The 7,500-nt window shown below is 35.6% G+C and overlaps 1 long non-coding RNA gene across 1 annotated transcript in view; it reads left to right on the top strand.

The window, feature by feature from the left end:
* The first annotated feature begins 4,447 nt into the window (after positions 1-4,447).
* The window catches only part of LOC144968712 (uncharacterized), a 4,736-nt gene continuing 1,683 nt past the window's right edge, over positions 4,448-7,500 (top strand). The window contains exon 1 of the long non-coding RNA XR_013644635.1: positions 4,448-4,534. This is a non-coding gene — a long non-coding RNA (uncharacterized LOC144968712). The remainder of the gene's footprint in view (positions 4,535-7,500) is intronic.

Genomic DNA, 7,500 nt, shown 5'->3' with positions numbered 1-7,500 from the left:
AACAAACAGGATGAATGAAACACTACAGATGAATGAGATAATGTGGTAGTGGCGTTGTTAAGATAAATAAACAAAACATTGATGGTCAGGAAATAGTATGCTCCTTTGTAAGTAAGCACGAGTTAACAGAGAACATTATATAGACGTCTATTTCTAAAAGGTGCGCAAATAATTTTCAGGTTTTTAATAAGTGGCGCGTGTTTTCTTCTTTTTCTCAGCTGCCCCCCAATGCATAGCTGCAAAAATTTGTATGAACCTCTGAAACAATTTGTCTTAATAAAAAAATTTTTTTTTTACGAATTTCAAAACAATAGGAAAGGATTTCGTTTATTACAGCTATGTTAAAATCGGTAACAGGCGAGGGTCGGAATTCATAGAAGATGTACATTACCAAAATTATGAATTTTCCACATATCCATTTTGAAGGAAATCGTTAAACTGGAGTGTTCGGTTAATTGAAGCGTAAACGATATACGTGCAGTATTTGAATATGAAGCAACGAATGGCAATTATTAACTATCAGACATCTACATGTTATAACTAACAATACACATTACTGGTAAATACAAACGAAAGTGAACATAACGCGCTTCAAATATAATTTTGATTGCAAAAGTTTGAGAAATAGCGGTGTTTATGCCAAAGAGGATTACATAAATTTATGTAGACTGGTCGAAAGTAAAAATTCATCAATTATGAGACAGTGTCTACACAAATATGTGTTCAACAATAACAACATCAACAACAACAACACCTACAATAACATCAAGAAATACTTGACACATCAATCAGCACAGTCTGTTGACGAGGATAATGAAAAGGAGAAATGAAAGGACTACAGAAAGATTCCGAGCATTACTCTATCCAATGAAATGTAATTTTCCTCTAGTTTGCGAAGGTTGAGGCATGCCTTTTCTCAGTCTACTCTTTATCATTTATTGCCTCGACGGTGAGAGTAAATTTGGTGTTCCTCCTCTTAACCTTTCCCTCTACTTAGACCCAATGACCTCGATTGGATTGCGCTCACATTGATATGGGGGAAGTCGCGCTACCTTGTGTCAAAACTCCCCGATTAGACAGTCTGCTTTGAAAGCTGTTTCTGTTTCATTTCTTTTTTTTTTTTTTACTAAGGAGTATAGTTAGCATTTTGATAAATGGTCAGAATATGTAGTACTGTCTGATTGAAACCATGACATCATGTCAGCTTTTATAATTGCCAAAATTGGAGCCTTAAAGTGACAATGGGCCAACAAATGGTAGCGTTGTCCAATACAATACAGCTGGATGCTTCCATGGAGGGCAGCAAACGATATATAGTCAGTCTTAAAACACCTTTGCATCGACCCCAGAATAATATTCCAGATGATGCAGAGAAGAAACAATGGCATGGCATCCTTTTAAATATCCAGTATCATCACCAAGAATAACAATGATTCTCTGTCCAGAACCCGTGGGTTTTTTTCTGCTTGAATAATCAGACGTCCAATATTGTTCGAATGTTATTTACGCTCACCCACACATCTTTGGACGATATCCATATCAAAGTTATCTATGATCCTTTTCCTGCCACGTCGTTCTACACTGGTGATCTCTCTGTCGTATTTTGATAACGATCTTCTCATGGTTGATTATGAAATTCCAAATCCATTGCCGTCCTCTTTAATGACTTATCGATAGATACAAGAAGACTTATTTTCGAAGCTTTACGAGAGTGGAACCGATAGAGATTGCGTACCGCATCGTGTTGTTTAAGAGCCTAATATGCTTTTAAAACCTTTAAAGGCCCTGTGAAACGTTCATGCATAGACAAAGATTTGTCAAAGTTATGTAAACAGTGTTTGTTAATTTGAGAATATTGAGTATAGAATCACCATTTCAAATGATTTATAGCGAGAGATTTCATATCAGTCTTTGGTAATTGCGACATGATGTAGATAATATGCCATTAATAATAAATTCAAAATTTAATACAAACTACATAAGTGGTATGCTTATAACACTTAAAGCGAATTGTTATTATTTGGAAAGAAATATGACGTGAACTCATAATCCTTACGTCAGCACAAGATTTTTTGGAAATACGATGAATTCATTCTTACTTTGTGGTGCGTAACTTTTTTCATTTTTTTTTTACAGTGTAAAATCTCTAATTTTATGTAAGCTGTTTTAAAGTAGTTTTTTATAGGTCTTAAAGAAGAAAACTTTTTAAATATGGCATCAATACGATCCAAAATCTAGATTCAGTTAAGACAAATTAATTCAGAGGTTGACACAAATTTTTACAACTTTTGATAGAGGGACAGCTGAGAAAAGCCAGAAAAACACGCGCCATTAATAAAAAATCTGACTATAGTAAGTGAAAAGAGGGGAGTCGGAGAGGAACTGTGTAATGCAGTTTAGAAAGTGTAATATAAAAACGTGTAGACTATTTTGTTGGAAAATAAATACAATGGAATTTGAATTAAATAAAAAAAAAATAAGGGATGTCGGTATAGAATAATCATTAGTGGCAGTAGCAGCAGCAGAAGCAACAGTAGCAGTAGTAGTAGTAGTAGTAGTAGTAGTAGTAGTAGTAGTAGTAGTAGTAGTAGTAGTAGTAGTAGTAGTAGTAGTAGTAGTAGTAATAGTAAGTGAAAAGAGGGGAGTCGGAGAGGAACTGTTTAATGCAGTTTATAAAGTGTAATATAAAAACGTGTAGACTATTTTGTTGGAAAATAAATACAATGGAATTGGAATTAAATACAAAAAAAAATAAGGGATGTCGGTATAGAATAATCATTAGTGGCAGTAGTAGCAGCAGAAGCAACAGTAGTAATTTTAGTAGTAGTAGTAGTAGTAGTAGTAGTAGTAGTAGTAGTAGTAGTAGTAGTAGTAGTAGTAGTAGTAGTAGTAGTAGTAGTAGTAGTAGTAGTAGTAGTAGTAGTAGTAGTAGTAGTAGTAGTAGTAGTAGTAGTAGTAGTAGTAGTAGTAGTCAAACGTTTTCCAACGAGTCGGATTCCGTCGAATCCATGACAAACTAACCATTGGATATGTGTAACAAGCGGACGGTAACTGCAAAGCCCTTTTCACGAACACAATCGCGCAGCAAGCAGTGCATTTTCAGAGATGATGCAGTACTGGGAAGGGACCTTCTACAAACAAATCGGATAAATCCCAAGAGACAATCATCCACTGACAGAGATTCAACCAACTCGATGTGAACTGCCCTGGTCACCGCGCATGTGAACAACAGAAGGTAGGATTATTTTTCTTGGGTGATCCACACAAAACATTAACACTTTTGGATCAAGAGACACTGATTTTGCTCGCTAATGTCTTTTAATTTATCATTGACATCATTGTTGTTACTGGTCCATTTTGTAAGTGGCAGCGACGCCGCCGTCATCACTGAACTATTCTTCTACCATCTGAAGTACGTCACTGACTTCGCTTACACCAGTTATCCAGTCATCAACGTATAAGTCGTCTCTCAACTCAGTCACTGTGGATATGTCTGCATATTGTTCAAGTGATGTTTAACCGTTGCATTGAGCAGAAACGGACTAGACTTGTTTCCTAAAGGCACTCTGTCAAATTTCATTGTTTTGTATCCGTCACAGTCCGGCGACAAAAATATATGGGCATGGAGCGGGACTACGACGATAGTCCTAGACTAAATCCGTTGTCTCAGACTAAAAGGCGTTGTAAGATATTCATGAAGCCGTACTACGCGAAGTCTTAGACTAAACGAGGGACTAAACGGGTGAAATTTACACCCGCGATTTAGCAGGTGTAAATATCGCAGTCTGAGACTAATTTTCAAAATCATAATATGTCCTCTACGCTGGGGGAAGTAATTGTACAGCGATTAGAACAAGAATACCCGACAGTTTTTGATTTTATATTTTTATTTATTTATTTATTTATTTATTTATTTTATTTATTTATTAGTTTTGTTTATTATATTTTCTTTACTTTTCTCGAAGATTCGACAATCGCACATACACTCCTCATCTTGCCCATTCAAAACACTCTGCAGGGACACAGTTTCATAGTAACTTCCTCCTCCTCCTCCTCCTCCTCCTCCTCCTCCTCCTCCTCCTCCTCCTCCTCCTCCTCCTCCTCCTACTACTACTACTACTACTACTACTACTACTACTACTACTACTACTACTACTACTACTACTACTACTACTACTACTACTACTACTACTACTACTACTATTATAAAAGAACAATAGTATAATATCAACATTAAAGTATATTACAAGCAAATAAAATTATTAAAACAAAAGTTTAAAAATATCAATAGACAGAAGGAATTTTTAAAATTTGGGGGAAAAAAAAACAAACTTTGAATCGGGCTGTCAGTTACTGCACATGTTCAATCTGGAAGTAGGTCAGCAGTTTATTTACATTCAACCGAGATTGTCGCACTTTTCATTCTCTCTATAAAAAAGAATTCCTTGTGGATACTGAATAGTGGCAAAGCACTATTCAGTATCTGATACTGAATAACCACTTCGTTAAAGGAATGATAATCTAATATTAGAAGGTAAGGTTTTTCTAAGCCTACCGAAATATAACTTCTTACTAAAATAAAACTTTAATAAAATAAATGTGAATCATCGTTAATGTGACAAATCATATGATGATGATGGCGTATATAATTTTTATTTAAAGAGTGTAGGCAAGTCGCCGACAGACTTGCCTACACTCTTTAAATAAAAATTATAAACGCCATCATTATTATTATTGTTATTATTGTTATTATTATTATTATTATTATTATTATTATTATTATTATTATTATTATTATTATTATTATTATTATTATATTATTATTATTATTATTATTATTATTATTATTATTATTATTATTATTATTTATTATTATTATTATTATTATTATTTATTATTTATTATTATTATTATTATTATTATTATTATTATTATTATTATTATTATTATTATTATTATTATTATTATTATTATTATTATTATTATTATTATTATTGTTATTGTAATCGTCATCATCATCATCATCATTATTATGATTATGATTATTATTTTTTTTAATCAAGTAGTTGGAGGTATTTAATCAGTTATCGATTTATTACGAATATCTTTTATGTGTTATAATCTCGTTGTTGTTTTTCATTGATGTGCTCTTCTATTGTTTATTACTTTTTAAAATCTTGCTTTTTTCTGTTTGTCTCATTTGTTGTTGTTGTTTGTTTGTTTCTTTGTTTGTTTTGTCATCTAAAACAAACCCGATTCATTATAAATATGTGGCCAGACTTTCTGCCATTTTAATTGAGCGATGTACTTCCGTGAATTAATTGCCGTATTATATTAAAATTTACGTGATAATAATAATAATAATAATAATAATAATAATAATAATAATATAAATAATAATATAATAATAATAATAATAATAATAATAATAATAATAATAATAATAATAATAATAATAATAATAATAATAATAATAATAATAATAATAATAATAATAATTTAAATAGATACTGAATATTAGACTACAATTGACATCTATTTACTGAATACAAGTGGTATTTTTAGGGGTGTTTCTTTTTTTACGAAACCCGACAAAATTATGGGAAGTAGGCAGCAGTGGGGAGTGAACCTGGGACTGGGTTTCGTAAAAAAAAAGCAATTACTTTTTTTACGAAACCTGACAATATCCGACAAAGTTATGGAAAGAAAGTAGACAACAGTTGGGGAGTGAACCCGAGACAGGGAAGTGTACTATATTGGGGAGTAGACCTAAGTCTATGGTTTTTCGATGGGTTTTGGCGGGTTTCGTAAAAAAGTAATTGCTTCATTCTCGTCTGGTACCCAACTCCCATAGTCCGGCTTCATTTCCCACTGGTATCCATCTTCCATAGTCCCAGGTTAATTTCCACTTATATCCTCTTGTCACAGTCCCAGGTTCACTCCCAACCGGTGTGCACTTCCCTGTCCCGGTTAATTGCCCAATGGTGCCCACTTCCCATAACTTTTGACAATTTCGGTAGGCTTCGAAATAAACGTACATTCTGAGCTCACTGTCCACTGGTATCAGCCTCTCGCAGTCCCAGGTTCATTCCTCATTCATGTCCGAATCCCAGATTCACTCCCCACTGCTGCCTGCTTCCCATAACTTTGTCGGGTTTTGGCGGGTTTCGTAAAAAAGTAATTCCCCCACCCCCTTGGTTGCTTTCTTAAAAAATCCAGAGTCCCAGGTTCACTCCCCACAAGTGTACACTTCCCTGAATCTCAGGATCCCCCCCCCCCCCCCACTGTTGCCTACTTCAATAACTTTGTCGGATATTGCCAGGTGTTGTCGGGTTTCGTAAAAAAGTAATTGCTTTTATATGAAACTCGCTGAAACCCGCTGAAAACCAGGTTCACTCCCTACTGGTGTACACTTCCATGGATCTCAAGTTAACTTCCCACTGTTGCCTACTTCCCATAACCTTGCGTAAAGAGGTAATTTCTTTTATGTGAAACTTGCTGAAACCTGCCGAAAACCATAGTCTCAGGTTCACTCCCCACTGGTGTACACTTCCCTGAGTCTCAGGTTCACTCCCCACTGTTGCCTACTTCCCACAACTTTGTCGGATATTGCCGGGTTTCGTAAAAAAGTAATTGCTTTATGTGAAACTCGCTGAAACCCGCCAAAAACCATAGTCTCAGGTTCACTCCCCACTGGTGTACACTTCCCTGAGTCTCAGGTTCACTCCCCACTGTTGCCTACTTCCCACAACTTTGTCTGATATTGCCGGGTTTCGTAAAAAAGTAATTGCTTTTATGTGAAACTCGCTGAAACCCGCCAAAAACCATAGTCTCAGGATCACTCCCCACAAGTGTAAACTTCCCTTAGTCTCAGGTTCACTCCCCATTATTTGCCTACTTTCCATAACTTTGTCGGATATTGCCAGGTTTCGTCGGGTTTTGTAAAAAAGTAATTGCTTTTATGTGAAACTCGCTGAAACCCGCTGAAAACCAGAGTCTCAGGTTCACTCCCCACTGGTGTACACTTCCATGAATCTCAGGTTCACTCCCCACAGTTGCCTACTTCCCATAACTTTGTTGGATATTGCCGGGTTTCGTAAAAAGGTAATTGCTTTTATGTGAAACTCGCTGAAACCCGCCAACAACCATAGTCTCAGGTTCACTCCCCACCGGTGTACACTTCCCTGAGTCTCAGGTTCACTCCCCACTGTTGCCTACTTCCCACAACTTTGTCGGATATTGCCGGGTTTCGTAAAAAAGTAATTGCTTTTATGTGAAACTCGCTGAAACCAGCCGAAAACCATCGTCTCAGGTTCACTCCCCACAAGAGTACATTTCCCTTAGTCTCAGGTTCACTCCCCATTATTTGCCTACTTTCCATAACTTTGTCGGATATTGCCAGGTTTCGTCGGGTATTGTAAAAAAGTAATTGCTTTTATGTGAAACTCGCTGAAACCCGCCGAAACCAATTCCCAGGTTCACTCCCCACTAGTGTACACT

The sequence above is a fragment of the Berghia stephanieae genome, chromosome 3 (assembly GCF_034508935.2).
Source record: "Berghia stephanieae isolate SIO BIC M18660-M18661 chromosome 3, UCSD_Bste_1.3, whole genome shotgun sequence".
NCBI lineage: Eukaryota > Metazoa > Mollusca > Gastropoda > Nudibranchia > Aeolidiidae > Berghia > Berghia stephanieae.
Note: the sequence above shows the minus strand (reverse complement) of the source record. Positions and strands in the feature narration are given on the sequence as shown.